At 40.8% G+C, this 16,969-nt stretch overlaps 1 protein-coding gene and 1 pseudogene across 1 annotated transcript in view; one reads left to right on the top strand and one right to left on the bottom strand.

The window, feature by feature from the left end:
* Window positions 1-16,969, top strand: part of MMP16 (matrix metallopeptidase 16) — a 368,590-nt gene that overhangs the window by 100,653 nt on the left and 250,968 nt on the right. The window lies entirely within an intron of this gene.
* LOC148775207 (S-phase kinase-associated protein 2 pseudogene) lies at window positions 5,192-6,557 on the bottom strand (annotated as a pseudogene).

The raw sequence follows: 16,969 nt of genomic DNA, 5'->3' as shown, positions 1-16,969 counted from the left end.
TCTATGTTCACTCTTGCCATTGCCTGCTTGACCACATGCAGTTCACCTTGATTCATGGACCTAACATTCCGGGTTCCTGTGCAATATTGTTCTTTATAGCATCAGGCTTTAATTTTGCCACCAGGCACATCATTCAGGAAATCAACTCTAAATATTCATTGGAAGGACTGATGCTGAAGCTGAAGTTCCAATACTTTGATCTCCTGATGTGAAGAGCTGATCCACTGGAGAAGACCTTGATGCTGGTGAGATTGAGGGCAAGAGAAAAAGGGTACGATAGAGAATGAGGTGGTGGATAGTATCACCAGCTCAGTGGACCTGAGTATGATCCAGTTTGGGGAGATAGTGAAGGACAGCAAAGCCTAGCATACTGCAGTTCATGGGGTCGCAATTGGATGTGACTTAGAGACTGAATAACAACGTGGTTAAGATTTGTCTCAAATGAATGGGTTTCAGAGTAAATTCTAGCAACCTGAGCTTTACAGTATCTTCAACAGCAACTCAAGGACTCTTACCTAGAAAGCAGCTCATCATTCATCTCTTTTGAGCAGTTGCCCAAATGAAACAATGGTGTCATACATTTTATTAACATGCAGCACAAAAATCCCTGCTTACTAAACAGTTCTGAGTCCAGGAAAGCCTTGGGCCTTCTTCCAATTATTAATGTAGAAAAAAAAATTACCAAACTTACCTACATCAGCAGAAAGCAAATACCTAATGCAATTCCATAATAAATTTGAGTGTTCTTGCCGTAAATGTAGCTTTTTAAGCTTCTATGATCTTATTCTAACTCCATCCAGATTCTACTGTTGATCATGATGACTAGAAATAAAATTAGGAAGACAGACATGACAGGAATCAAATGCCTTTAGTCTCGGGAAGGCCAGGCCTGCTGCTACTCGTAATTACATCTGGATCCTTGAATGTGGTGAGGTGAGGACCAGGTTTTGACCTTTACTACCTAGTGCATCGACTCTCTCTCGAGTCTCTTCCTCTAGCTTTTCCACAGCTTGTGTAAAGTGGAAGTGTCTCTGCCTTCCAAAATCATGCCACAGAGAATGATTTTAATGGCATCTAATCAAAATCTAGACTTCAGCAAACATATATAACCTTGGGAATATATTTATCTTCCTATCCTGAAACTGGTTGACAACTGTAGCTTTCATTTTGGTGCACCATTCTTTAAGCCTGAAAACTTGGGGTTGTGAGGAAGATGATAGCTCATTGAAAGGACTGATAACTCACATTCTGGAGAATGTAAGATCCAGTAAAGCATTCTTGCAAATGCATTTAACTTTGGCTTACGAGATCATAGGGCATTTACTTTTAGATATGTTAAAGATATAGAGGTGTACCATCATTATCCAACCAAATGATTGTCTAGTCAACCTAAGGTCACTTAAAAGATGCTTGGGTAATATATGTTACCAAATAACATTCTCCCCTCATTTTTTTTTCACTGCTATAGGGATATCAGGATTAACTACTGTCTGTTGGCTAACATGAGGAAAGCTAAAGATGAAGATTTTCTAGTCATAGCTTTTAAACTGTGACTATCCAAACCTTTATTATTGTGGCTTGTTGGCGCTGATTAAATGGTTCTATATTTACAATTTCAGAGTACTGTTTTTACTTTGGAATGGACTCAAGCCATGATTTTGAGAGGACCCCCAGCACTCATACTGGCAGTTCACCACGCCTGTGTGGAAGTTGTGTGGGCAGCTCAGTAACACTGCGTGTCTGTGGACCTGCTCCCTCTACAGTTAGGAGAGCTTGGTTGGATTCTTCTGTTGGTGTCCAGTTCTTTGTATTGCTATGTCTGCTCGAGGGAAATATACTTAACTTTATTGTAAAGTATCATTTGGCTGAAAATGTCTCCTCTTCCACTGCAATCTTTGTCTGGAAGTGTCCAAAAATTATATTTTGATAAAGCAAAGTAAATATCTAACCATTTGACTACTCACCTAAAAATCTTGCCTAGAATTTTCACTATAAAATGTAAGACACATCTGATGTTAGGAACAAAAGGAAAATAGACACAAAGTGATAAGCAGAGTTTTTTCATGTTTAAATACTATTAAGTACAATTGTGTGCTCTATGCCTGTCATGATTAAGAGAAAAATATATCTGTTTTATTATTTATTTCAAGATTTAACGGGAGTTGTTTCTAAGTTCTCTTTCTTATTTTCTATCTACACCTAAAATATTGTTTATATTACCCTGTGGCTTAAGTGAATATTGTATATTTTCTAACATGTCATTTTTTCACATTTCAGTTCAGTTCAGTCGCTCACTTGTGTCCGACTCTCTGCGACCCGATGAATCACAGCACGCCAGGCCTCCCTGTCCATCACCAACTCCCGGAGTTCACTCAAACTCATGTCCATTGAGTCGGTGATGCCATCCATCCAGCTATAAAAGACATATAAAATTATAATATTTTAAAACATACAATGTGATGATTTGACACACATTGTGAAAATTTTTCTGTAGTTGGAGTAATTAGCACATCTATCACATCAGATATTTATCGTTTTTTATAAGAATACAAGTTCTACTCTCTTCGCAAATTTCAGTTATATAATACAGTATTATCAGTTATAGTCACAGTGTCAGGCAGGAGAACAAAAGCTCTTATTCATCTTATAACTGGAAATTTATACTCTTTTACCAGCCTCTCCCAGTTTCTTCTACTCCTTGCCCTTGGTGACCAGCATCCTGAGTTTGAATTTCTGTTTTCGAGATTTTACATACAAGTGATGCAGTAATATTTGTTTTTCTCTGTCTAGCTTACTTCAATTAACATGATAGTCTTCAGGTACGCTCAGATTTTAATGGCAGGAATTCCTTGTTTTTAAAACTGAATAATATGCTACTGTATATATCACATTTTCTTTATTCTTTCAAACTCATGGCAGTTAGATTGTTTCCACACCTAGGCTATTGTGAATAATACTGCAGTGAATATGAGGGTGCAGATATCTTTTTGAGATTATGGTTTCATTTCCTTTACTTCTTTTCATTTACTTCTGGATGTATATCCAGAAGCGAGATTGCTGGATCATATTTTGGTTCTATATTTAATTTCATAAGAAGACTCCATAATGTTTTCCATAGTGGCTATATTATTGGGTTGATCAAAACATTCATTTGGTTTTTTTCCAATGAGATGGCTCTAGTAGTGTTTGCTGCTGCTGCTGCTGCTGCTGCTAAGTCGCTTCAGTCATGTCTGACTCTGTGTGACCCCATAGATGGCAGCCCACTAGGCTCACCCATCCATGGGATTCTCCAGGCAAGAACACTGGAGTGGGTTGCCATTTCCTTCTCCAATGTGTGAAAGTGAAAAGTGAAGTCACTCAGTTGTGCCTGACTCTTAGTGACCCCATGGACTGCAGCCTACCAGGCTCCTCCGTCCATGGGATTTTCTAGGCAAGAGTACTGGAGTGGCTTGCCATTGCCTTCTCCGCTAGTAGTGTTTAGTTTTCTTAAATTTCATTTTAAACAATTTTGTTACATTGTATTGTGACACCTATCATATCAGCATACATTTAAAAAAGATTTCTCAAAATACCTGCACTTTTGTTTAGCCATGTTAATATTGAAGATGGAAAAAAGATTCAGACAATATACTGAATCAGGAGAAAACATTTGCTATTGATATGACTGATAGGCATTAATATCTAAAATGTATACATAGTTCTTACATCTAAAAAAATAAATGAATAAACAACCCTAATAAAAATTGGGAAAAAATCTGTATAGACTTTTTTCCAAAATGGAATGTAGGTGGCCAACAGACACTTGGAAATATGTTCAACATCACTAATCATTGGGGAAATGCAAATCAGAATCACAATGAAAAACTACCTTATATCTTAAAATCATCAAAAGGACACAGATAACAAACGGTGGCAGAAATGTGGGGAAAGAGAACCCTGGTACACTCTTGGTGGGAATGTAAATTGATGCGGCGACTGCATTAAACAGTATGGAAGTTCCTCAGAAAACTAAAAGTACAGCTACCCAGCAGTTACACTCCTGAGTATATATATGGAAAAAAAAACCCCACTAATTTGAAAAGATGCATTATTTGCAACTTCCAAGATATGGAAGCAAACTTAGTGCCCATCAACAGGCATATATCCATATATATATATGGATAAACATGAACGGATGAATGAATAAAAACATCAAACTGATGAGTGGATAAAGATATATATATGTGTGTGTGTGTGTATATATGTATAGATATAGTTTAGTTGCTAAGTCATGTTCAACTGTTTTTATGACCCTCCATGGACTGTAGCCTGCCAGGCTCCTCTGTTCATGGAATTTCCCGGGCAAGAATACTGGAGTGGTTGCCATTTCCTTCTTCAGGGGTTCTTCCCAGTCCAGGGATAGAACCTGCATCTCCTTCATTGACAGGCAGATTCTTTACCACTGAGCCACCAGGGAAGCCATATATATATACTGACTAGTACTCCATGTATATACACATATATACAGTGAGGTACTATTCCGTCATAAAAAAGAGTAAAATGGGAATTTTGCCATTTCCAGCAACAGAAATAGACTTGGAAGGCATTATGCTAAGTGAATAAGCCAGATAAAGAAAGAGAAAAATAATATGGTACCATTTATATGTGGAGTCTAAAAAATCCACAAACTAGTGAATCTAAAAAACAACAACAAACTAGTGAAACTAGAAACAGCTTCACAGTTATAGAGAACTTAGTATTGGGGAGGGAAGAAGGGATGGCACAGTGTAGAGCCGGAGGACTAAGGGGTGCAAGCTGCTGTGTATAACATCAGTTCATTTCAGTCGCTCAGTCGTGTCCGACTCTCCGCGACCCCATGAACCACAGCACGCCAGGCCTCCCTGTCCATCACCAACTCCCGGAGTTCACTCAGACTCATGTCCATCGAGTCGGTGATGCCATCCAGCCATCTCATTCTCTGTCGTCCCCGTCTCCTCCCACCCCCAACCTTTCCCAGCATCAGAGTCTTTTCCAGTGAGTCTTCGTCGCATGAGGTGGCCAAAGTATTGGAGTCTCAGCTTCAGCATCAGTCCTTCCAATGAACACTCAGGACTGATCTCCTTTAGAATAAGTTACAGTTATATATTGTGCAATAGGTAACATAATCAATATTTTATAAAAACTACCAATGGAATTTCACAAAGTGTAGAGCTTAGGCTCTAAGGGTACAGCAGTGACAAAAGCTTTCACAGTCGTTTCTAAGAAGCAGCACTTCATAGTTTTCTCTCTCCAGTGGCTCTCTAATGTACTTATAGAAGGAAGGCAATGGAAAACCGAGAACGTAAATAGCTGAGCTCTCCACAATGGGGTTTCCTGCCTGCTTTCCCTGTTCAAAGAGAAGAGGAGACACCATCTTGCAATAGAGGCTTCTTAGACAACTGGGCTTTTCTAGTGACAGTCGGCATTTGATGGTCCATATCTCTTGGTTCTTCTTGTTGCCAATGATTGGCCTGGTGATGATGGTGAAATGGGAGCAATTAACTAGATGGGGGAGGGCTTCCTTTAACAGTTGAAGGGTACTGTCCAGCATGATTCCAAAGACTTGTAGTGTTTTCAGTGTGGGAGTTTCTCCAAGTTCAAGTAAAGTTTCAGGTATTATGTCATAGCCCTGACTGAGTGATAGGTGTTGGAGGTAGTTGAGTTAGTAAAATTCTGGAAAGCAGTCATTTTTCAGCATGATGTTATCGCTTAAGTCTAGATGGACAAGATTGGGACATCTTCCAACTAAGGTAGAGACATCTGATCTCTGCAGATTCTTTAGGTACCACTGAGATTCACCTGGGTGATGGTCTCTGACACGTGTGCCACAGCCACCTGTACGTGCTTCTCAGTGAAGTCATTGCACCAAGAGCGGTTCAGTTCATCCAGTCTGGAGCAGCTGGTCAGCAAAGTCTTCAGGGCAGATTCAGAGAATCCAGAACGCCCAGAAAGGTGTAGTCACCATAAATTTGTGTTCTGAGCAAGATTATCTACAGTGGGATCTGAAAGCCGGATGCCTTCCAGGCTGAGATGCTGCAACTTTGAGCTGCGAGACAGAAGGCTGTGGAGGATAGACACATCCATCATGGAGTTCCACAGGTCCAGGGGCTGTAGACGCAAAGGGCCGAGGTGTTCAACTAACGGCTGGTCCGTGAATGATCCTGGGCAGCAGAAGGCAACCACCCCTCGGGAGAGCAGTCAACTGACTATGTCTGGTTAGAGGTTTACGCTTGCGAGGTCTATGGTCTGCCAGAGAGACTCGTCAGATGCTAGATGATACCATCTCTTACAAACACTGGAGACTTTCAGGAGTTCAGGGAGGCACAGACAGGTGAAGATTCTTAGGAGCAGCTCGTCTGGACGGGAGGACCAAGAAACACCTGGAAAGTTTCTCGGTTTGGTTTAGGTCTGCGGACAGTCACGAGGTCCGTGTCATTCCCTTTGCTTTTCAGCCATTTTCATGGGGGGCGTGGGGGGCTCTGTGGGTGGCCCAGGTTTCAAAGCAGTTTCTGGGGGCTGTTCTCACTGTTCCTGTTCATGCTTTTTGAAATTTTAGGGGGAGTGAAACTATAATTTCAAGATAACTTAAAGAGCAAAATGTGAACCACATCTTTTATCTCCCCCTGCCTCCCCCAAATCCCCAAAATAGACCGGTGTTACTTTCATTGATCTTTTCTATTTTCTTTCTAGTCACTATTTAAATTTTTCCCATTCTTATCTTTTTTTAGTTTCGTCTATTAACTTTGGGCCTAATGTGTTCTTCCTTTTCTGATTCTTTGAGATGTAAACTATAGTTGCTTAACTGAGATCTCCTTTTCCTTAATGTAGGCATTTGTGACTGTGACTTTCCTCTTAGACTGAATTATGCTGCATTCAATAAGTTTGTATGTTGTATTACCATGTTCACTTGTCTAAAGGTATTTTTTTAATTTCTTTTTTCTTTTTTTCTTTTTTATAAATTTTAATTGGAGGCTAATTACTTTACAATATTGTATTGGTTTTGCCAATTTCTTCTATTAGCCATTGGTTGTTTGGTAGCATATAGTTTAATCTTCACATATTTGTGAATTTTCCAGTTTCTTTATTGTTATTGATTTCTAGTTTTGTAACATTGTAGTTGGAAAGTATATTTGATATTATTTCGGTTTTCCTAAGTTTATTAAGACTTATTTGTGATCTAACACATGATTTAACTTGGAGAATGTTCCATATTCTTGAAAGGAATGTGGATTCTGCTGCTGTTGGATGGACTCTTCTGTATACATTTGTTAGATCTATCTGGTCTAGCATGTATGATAAGACCAATTTTTTAATTGGTTTTCTGTCTGGATGATCTAGCTACTGTTGAAAATTGGGTATTAAAGTCCCGTTCTATACTAGTATTGCTGTCTATTTCTGTTTTTAGGTTTGTTAATGTTTACATTATCTATTTAGTTGGTCTGAAGTTGGGTATATACATATGTATATTTGATTATATGTTCTTGATGAATTGACCCCTTCATAATTGTATCCTATTCTTTGTCTCTTACTACAGCTATTTGCTTAAATATTTTGTCTGATATAAGTATAGCTATGTCTGCCTTTTTGTCTTCCTTTTGCGTGGAGTATCCTTTCTCATTCCTTCACTTTGAGCTAAATGTGTCCTTAAAGCAGAAGTGAGTCTCCTGTATGCAGCATGTAGTGGGAATTGCTCTATAATTTATTCAATGAATCCACGTCTTTTAATGTGAGAATTTGGTTTATTTACATGTAAAGTATATGTGGACTTACTGTATCCATACTATTAGTTGTTTTCTGGCACTTTTGCAGTTCCTGTGTTCTTTTCTGCTTCTTTTTATCTCTTGCTTTGCAATTTGATTAGTTTTATTTTTTTTTTGTCGTGGCATGCCTTGATTTCTTTTTCTGTACTTTTTAAAGTATCTAGTAGGTTTTTGTCCTGTGGTTTCCATGATACTTACCAAAAAAAAAAAACAAAACCTTATAGTAATAACAGTCTACTTTAAGCTGATAACTTCAGATGCAGAACGAAGTACTACATTTTTACATGTCCCCTCAAATTTTATGTTTTTGGTATCATATTTATACTATATATCCACTAACAAATTTTGTTATAGTTATTTTAGTCCTTTTGTCTTTTGATCTTCATACCAGTATTATATTTACCCACCACCATTATAATATTTCCTCCCTCATGGCTCAGATGGTATAGAATCCGTCTGCAATTTGATCCCTGGGTTGGGAAGATCCCCTGGAGAAGGAAATGGAAACCCACACCAATATTGCCTGGAAAATCCCACGGACAGAGGGGCCTGGCAGGCTACAGTCCATGGGGTCACAAAAAGTTGGACACGACTGAATGACTAGCACTTCATTTTCACTTTCATTATATTATTACAGTATTCTCAGGTAACTTGCATACTTACCTTTACCAACAAGTTTTATACATTCATATGTTTTTATATTACTGATTAGTATTCTTTTATTTCAGCTTGAAGAACTCTGTTTCTTGTAAGGTCAGTTCAGTGATGTTCAACTTTTGTGTTTTTTTTTTTTTTGAAAACTACTCTGTTTCTGAATGGCAACTTTCATGGGTGGAGTATTCTTGGTTGAGTCTTTTTTTTTTCCAACACTATTAATATATCATTCATTGCCTTTAAACCTCCAAGGTTTCTGCTGAGAAATCTGTTCACAGTCTTAAAGATTTTATTTTCTATATAGCAAGTTTTCTTTTTTGTTGTTGTTGCTTTTAATATTCTCTCTTTAACTTTTGCCAATTTAATTATAATGTAATTAATTATATTGTATCTTGTTGTGCGTCTCTTTAGTTTTATTACTAAAGGCATTACTTAGGCTTCCTGGACTTGGATGTCTTGTTTCTTTTCCCAGGTTAGGTATTGTTCAGCCATTATTTCTTTGTGTTAGCTTTCTGACATAAGTTTGTGTGTGTGTATATATATATATTCACACATATAAATATGTTCTGCTGATGGTGTCACATATACCACTTAAGCTATCTTTGTTCTTTCTCATTCATTTTTCTTTTCCCGCTTTAATTGGATGAATTCCATAGGCTGTCTTTGAATTTTCTGATCTTTTCTTCTGCTTATTCTAGCTGTGCCTCTGTTGAATTTTTCAGTTCAGTTATGGTGTTCTTCAGCACTACAATTTCTGTTTATACTTTTCTCTCTATTGAAACGATCGTGTTCAGTATTTGAACTCCTTACCTTGTTGAGCATATTTATGACTGTTAATTTGAACTCTCTATTTGGTAAATTCCTCATCTCTATTTCATTAATATTGGTCTCAAGATTTTTCTTGTTCCTTTGTTTGAAATATATTCCTTTGTTTCTTGATTTTCCTTGAATTTCTGTTGCTATTTTTAAAAAAAATATTTATTTATTTTTGGCTGCACTGGATTTTCATTGCTGCACATGGACTTTCTCCAGTGTGGCTAGCAGAACTACTTTTCATTGCAGTTTGTGGACTTCTCAGTAGGTGGCTTCTCTTGTGGGGCTCAGGCTTTGGTGCATGACTTTCAGTGGTTGCATCTGTGGGCTCTGGAGTGCTGGCTCAGTAGTTGTGGCTCGTAGGCTTAGTGTTCTGTGGCATGTGGAATCTTCCTGCATCGCATGTGGAATCTTCCTGCATCGCATGTGGAATCTTCCTGCATCGCATGTGGAATCTTCCGGGAACAAGGATTGAGTCCATGTCTCCTGCATTGGCAGGCAGTTTCTTACTCATTAGACCACCAGGGAAGCCCTCTGTGTTAGTTTCTGCCCAGCAGCAAAAACGATCCTTTATTCCAGTCTTTACAGACTGGTCTTATGTAGGAGAAGAACCCTGTCAATAAACCTAGCTCAGGCTCCTGGTTACTGCTCAAACCTAATTGTCCGAACCACTGTCTTTTTCCTTTGTGGCTGCCAGTACTTGAGGGTGTCCCAAGAACCTCAAGACCTTTCAGTGTCCTGAAGAGGAGGACTGCAATCAGCACCTGGATGCAGGCTGATTAGAAGCCAGATCCTCCGGCAGCAGCTTGGCACATATGCAGTTACCACACAGTCCTTCCAGGCAGAAACTGGGAGGTGAACATTATTGCCTGCTCCTTCTGCACTGAGTCTTTGTGGTATAGTTGTGGCAAGGGCTCAGAAACCCATTAACTACTTCTTTGACTTAGTTCTGAGCCCCACTGGCTAGCAGAGATAAATGATTTAGGGACCTGTTCCTTGAATGGCAGCTGTAAACTTTGGGCCCTGGATGTATATAGTTTTTATCCGATACTCTGAGGTGTTTTCCTAACATACAGGCTGCTGCTGCTGCTGCTAAGTCACTTCAGTCGTGTCCGACTCTGTGTGACCCCATAGACGGAAGCCCACCAGGCTCCCCCGTCCCTGGGATTCTCCAGGCAAGAACACTGGAGTGGGTTGCCATTTCCTTCTCCAATGTGTGAAAAGTGAAAGTGAAGTCGCTCAGTCATGTCCGACCCTTAGCAACCTCACGGACTGCAGCCCACCAGGCTCCTCCATCCATGGGATTTTCTAGGCAAGAGTACTGGAGTGGCTTGCCATTGCCTTCTCCGAACATACAGGCAACTAGGCTTTACTGTTGGAAGGAGCTTTAGAGAGAAGACAGGAAAGTGCCCACTAACTGCCCTGGTCTCTGAGGAGGCTCACATGCAGTACAGTCTGAAGATGCATGCTCTTTAAAAGCTGAACCTTCAGGCAGCAGCTTCTGAAGCTGTAGTCAGATCCTTTCCAGAGAAAGCCTGGGAGGTGGTAGTGCTTGCCAACTCTCTCTGTGCTGAGTCTTGTGACAATAAATGTTGCCCGCGCTCGTGTTCCTTTTAAGAACTGCTTCTTTGCAAAAATAGCACGAGACTCCTGAATGCAGGAGTTGGGGCTTCCCAGGTGGCACAGTGGTAAAGAATTTGCCTGCCAGTGTAGGAGACTCAAGTACAAGAATTCAATTCCTGGGTCCCCGGAAGATCCCCTGGAGTAGGAAATGGCAACCTGTTCCAATATTCTTTCTTGGAAAACTCTGTGGATAGAGGAGCCTGGTGGGTGGGTTACAATCCATGATGCTGCAAAACAGTTGGATACGACTGAGGGACAGAACTCACATCTGAATGCAGCCTTGTTTACTGTCGAGCTAGGTGCTTTGGGAGGCCATCAATCACGTGGGAGCTTTAAAAGTAGGGACACCAGCTGTGTGTTCCAAATCCTTTACTCCCAGAGAGAAGCTGGGAGTTGAGGGTTGCCTCCAGATTGTATGGCACTGTGCTAGGTATGGAGTTTATAGTCAGAATATGTCTCAGCTTTCCCTATGGATTTTGGTGTGTGATTTTCTTATTTACCCCATGTGAAGAATTCAGTCAGCTGGTTTCTGAATTTCTCTCAGTGAATTGCTCCAGGTATACCTGTATACATTCAGTGCATATATAAGAGGAGGGAAATAGGTGCCTATTTACTATTTTGGTCCAGTCCCTTAAAGCCTCATTACAACTGAAAAGTATATGTTCTTCAGTTGTTCAAGTAATATTTAGATTAATCTTTAAGTTCTTATGCTTTGCTACAGAAAAACATGTATTCTAAAATATCATTAAGATACTTACCTATAATTTTAAAATTGTATAATCCTTAGTATCTTTGGATTTTTTTTTTCATTTACATTTTTTTTTGTTCGTTTTCTACACTGAATTACCCTTTGTTATCTTTGCTTATTTTTTTAAATTTATTTTTAATTGGAGGATAAATATGTAACCCAGAAAGGTTAATTTTGGGTTATGTTGGATTTGCTTCTGTGAGTTTAATCCTTATCTTGATGCTTTTGTTATGAAAGGCATACATAAAGGTCTGCCTCAGGGAGATAACCTGACTCTGCCTACCCTTGAAGGACGGTGACATTCTTGAATTCTTTGTGTGGCAGAGGGCATGGAGTCCCTCCTCAGCTGCTTACTGGCATGGCCCAGAAATTCACATTCGGGGAGGCCAGAACCACAGAGAGATGTGACATCTTTGTTGATATGACAGGAGATATTCCATTTCACACCACCCATGAGATGACTGTAAGGAAGTGTAACTAACACATCCCCTTTCCTATGGCTTGCTGTTGTAGGAGACAGTTGCAGGAATTGTTGTTCAGTCTCTTAGTCCTCCCCAAATCTTCGCCACCCCATGGACTGCAACGTGCCAGGCTTCCCTGTCATTCACCTTCTCCAGAGTTTGCTCAAATTCATGTCCCTTGACTCAGTGATACCAACCAACCATCCCATCCTCTGTCGTCTGCTTCATCTCTTGCCCAGCATCAGGGTCTTTTCCAACGAGTCGGCTACTTGCATCATGTGGCCAAAGTATTGGAGCTTCAGCATCAGCATCAGTCCTTCCAATGAATATTCAGGATTGATTTCCTAAATATCATGGCATCTGGTCCCATCACTTCCTGGCAAATAGATGGGGAAACAATGGAAACAGTGACAGGTTTTATTTTCTTGGGCTCCAAAATCACTGCAGATGCTGACTGCAGACATGAAATTAAAAGACACTTGCTCCTTGGAAGAAAAGCTATGACAAACCTAGACAGCATATTAAAAAGCAGAGACATTACTTTGCCGACAAAAGTCCGTATAGTCAAACCTATGGTTTTTCCAGTAGTCATGTATGGATGTGACAGTTGGACCATAAAGAAGACTGAGCACTGAAGAATTGATGCTTTTGAACTGTGGTATTGGAGAAGACTCTTGAGAGTCCCTTGGACTGCAAGGATATCCAACCAGTCCTTCCTAAAGGAAATCAATCCTGAATATCAATTAGAAAGACTGATGCTGAAATTGAAGCTCTAATACTTTGGCCACCTGATGTGAAGAGCTGACTCATTAGAAAAGACCCTGATGAAGGCAGGAAGAGAAGGGGACGACAGAGGATGAGATGGTTAGGTGGCATCACTGACTCAATGGATATGAGTTTGAGTAAACTCCGAGAGCTGGTGAAGGACAGGGAGGCATGGTGTGCTGCAGTCCTTGGGGTTGCAGAGTTGGACGCGACTGAGCGACTGAACTACAGCAAGGTTTGTCGTAGCTTTTCTTTCAAGGAGCAAGTGTCCTTTAATTCTGTGACTGCAGTCGCTGTCTGCAGTGATTTTGGAGCCGAAGAAGGTAAAATCTGTCACTTTCCATTTTCTCCCCACCTATTTGCCATGAAATGATGGGACTGGCTCCCATGATCTTAGTTTGCTGAATAGTTTTAAGCCAAGTTTTTCACTCTCCTCTGTCATGTTCATCAGGAGACTCTTTAGTTCCCCTTCACGTTCTGCCTTTAGGGTGGTATCATGTACATATCTGGGGCTGTTGATATTTCTCCTGGCGATCTTGATTCCAGCTTGTGATTCATCCAGCCCAGCATTTCACATGATGCATTATTTGCAGGAATTAAATGGTCTTTTTACTGTGTTTCCTCACCTCCCCATCTCTGTCCATAAAAGGACCTGGCATTCAGATCCTGACAAGATGGTTTTTGAGGCACTAGCCTGACTTTTGAGGGTTTCCTTGGCTCAGGTGGTAAAGAATCTGCCTGCAATGAGGCAGACCTGGGTTTTGATCCCCTTTTTGGGAAAATCCCCTGGAGAAGGGAATGACAACCCACTCCAGTATTCTTGCCTGGAAAGTCCCATGGACAGAGGAACCTGATGGGCTACAGTCCATAAGGCTGCAAGTAGTCAGACAGGACTGGGTGACTTAACCCTTTCACTTTCGGCCTGCCATCTCTTGGTCAGCCAACTCCCGAGTAAAATTCTTCCCTTGTCTCACCTAAGTTCACTCTCTACATCTGCATTTCTATTCTTGCACTGCAAATAGGTTCATCAGTATCATTTCCCTAGATTCCATATATACGCATTAATATACAATATTTTTGCATATTCATTTTAGCCAAAAAGATACTTAGTAACAGTGTTTTTTCTTTACATTTAAAATCATCTCCTTCAGTCACAATATAAAGTAAAATTAAGGATAATCATGTCTGTTGTTAATTTTTGGTAGACATTTTTTTTCTGAAAATCAATTGATTATTTTATCTGTAGGGTGATATTATTCAACCGCAGTTTGCTCACAGCTTATAATTTTTCTTGCATTATATATATATGAACTACAAAGTACTTTTCCAAAGTTCCATTGTTTAGTATGGTGATGTTTTGAAGGAGGTATCTGGTGCTTTGTAATGCCCCTGAAAAGATGTGGTCGTTATACCAAATGGAAATCTTACCATAGTTGGTCATAAGCTTGGCAGAGAGTCCTGTAGTTCACTAGACTTTCATTGGTGGCCTTTGATTACATTTCTGTGTTTTTTTTTTTTTTGAAGGGCAATATAATTTAAATATATTTCATTAAAATCAGTTCTTTTAATAATAATAAAAAAAATTACTGTTAGTGAACCAGACTTGGGTGTGTTGGCCTGCATGTGGTGAAGCCCGTCTGCTGACGCTGGGTTGTGGTGAAGGGAATGCAGGATTCATTGCAGGACACCAAACAAAGGGTCCAGGGCAGCTAGTCCTCCAAACACCAGAGCTCCTGCCTGGGTTTCATGAAAGCATTTTTCAAGTTCAAGTGGGGGAGAAGTGGTCACCGGGTATGTAATCAGTTCATGCACGGTTCTCTGACTGGTTGAGAGTGAGGTAACAGGGAAGTGTCATGGGGTAAACGTCATTGATTCTTAGGCCCCGGTAGGCCTGAAGCTATGTGTGCATGGTCATCAAGTAGTTAACATTTTCCATTTCCTGAGCACTTTAGCATCTGTAAAGTGACTCTGGAAATGTGTATGCTGCTGCTGCTGCTGCTGCTGCTAAGTCACTTCAGTCGTGTCCGACTCTGTGTGACCCCATAGACGGCAGCCCATCAGGCTCCCCCGTCCCTGGGATTCTCCAGGCAAGAACACTGGAGTGGGTTTCCATTTCCTTCTCCAATGTGTGAAAGTGAAAAGGGAAAGTGAAGTCGCTCAGTCATGTCTGACTCATAGCGACCCCATGGACTTCAGCCTACCAGGCTCCTCCGTTCATGGGATTTTCTAGGCAAGAGTACTGGAGTGGCTTGTCATTGCCTTCTCCGAAGGAAATGTGTATCAGATACCATTATTTAGGTACTTCAGTTCAGTTCGCTCAGAGATGAGCTGAAGAGGATGTTGGGGAAGCGTCTGTCCTGGAAAGGGCCCTTGTTGTTGTTCGGCCGCTAATTCATGTCCAGCTCTTTGTGACCCCGTGGACTGCAGCTCACCAGGCTTCACCGTCCGTCACTGTCTCCCAGAGTTTGCTCAGATTCGTGTCTGTTGAGTCAGTGATGCTACCTCACCATCTCATCCTCTGCTACCTTCTTCTTTTGCCTTCAATCTTTCCGAGCGTTAGAGTCTTTTCCAGTGAGTCAGCTCTTCACACCAGGTGGCCAAAGTGTTGGAGCTTCAGCTGCCGTGCTCATTTACATTACCTGGTTGGGAATTGGGAAGCAGAACTACTTCTCATAGGTCGTTTCATGAGCATAGAAATGTGGTTAAAAGGTGGCTTTTCCTTAGACATATTTCTTCCGGGTTAAAATGACTCCTGGTGAAACACTTTTCAGCGTTGTTCAGTACTCCTCTCTAATGATAAGATCATGTACTGTCAGTCTTTAGTGGCTGTTGTTCAGACACATGAACAGTTTCCTTGTTGGGAAAATCCTTATGCTCATAAGTGTTTGCTTCAGATTTGTTAATACGCAGTAATGAATTTATCTTCTGTTGACTTAAGAAATAGTCGCAACCTAGAAGCTGAGTTCAGTTCAGTTCAGTTCAGTCGCTCAGTCGTGTCCGACTCTTTGCGACCCCATGAATCACAGCATGCCAGGCCTCCCTGTCCATCACCAACTCCCAGAGTTCACTCAAACTCACGTCCATCAAGTCGGTGATGCCATCCAGCCATCTCATTCTCTGTCGTCCCCATCTCCTCCCACCCCCAATCCTTCCTAGCATCAGACTCTTTTCCAGTGAGTCAGCTCGTCGCATGAGGTGGCCAAAGTATTGGAGTTTCAGCTTTAGCATCAGTCCTTCCAATGCACACCCAGGATTGATCTCCTTTAGAATGGACTGGTTGGATCTCCTTGCAGTCCAAGGGACTCTCAAGAGTCTTCTCCAACACCACAGTTCAAAAGCATCAATTCTCCCGTGATCAGCTTTCTTCACAGTCAACTCTCACATCCATACATGACCACGGGAAAAACCATAGCCTTGACTAGACAGACCTTTGTTGACAAAGTAAGAAGCTGAGAGTTATATTTTATTTGGTGAGAGTTTTAGTACTTCAAACCTGGGAGACAGCATCTAAGGTAACCCTGAGAGGACTGCTCTATGGAGGTGCGGGGAGGAGTCAGGGTAAATAGAAGTTTGCAACAAGGGGCAGGTAGTCTGAACATCAAAAGATTGTTGTTAGTTAAAAAAATGAGATATCTCAAGGAATTTCACACCATTCTGTGTAAGGGAAGATGCAAGAGCCTGGGCTTGGAAATCCTTCCTTTCATATGCATATTAGCTATCTGGGGCCAGCATCCTGCAATTTGGTTTTTCACATCCTTAGTTCCTTGCTCAAATAGGAGTGGTGGCAGCCTGATCTCAGGTATTGCTTGGGCTCAGAAATTCACATTCGGAGGACTGGAATCACTTTTGACTGTGACATCCTTGTTTATTGATATGGCAGGAAATCCTTCGTTTTTCACCTCCATGCAAGCAGACATTTTGTGTGATTTGTTCACTTAATGAGAGTCAGACTAGTGACTGGTCAATAGCGAGTAATACATCGTAGATCCTCATTAAGTATGTTATTTTTTCGACTGGGTAAAAAAAGAAAAATACAACCTAAAAGTTAGGAGTTGTGTTTTACTTGGTGGACAAATCTGAGACGTTGACCCTGAAACACAACATCTCAGATGATGAGAAGCTGTTTT

This window comes from Moschus berezovskii, chromosome 16 (genome assembly GCF_049115385.1).
Source record: "Moschus berezovskii isolate FMDL1 chromosome 16, NW_MosBer_1.0, whole genome shotgun sequence".
NCBI classification, from domain to species: domain Eukaryota; kingdom Metazoa; phylum Chordata; class Mammalia; order Artiodactyla; family Moschidae; genus Moschus; species Moschus berezovskii.
This window is presented reverse-complemented; position numbering and strand designations above follow the sequence as displayed.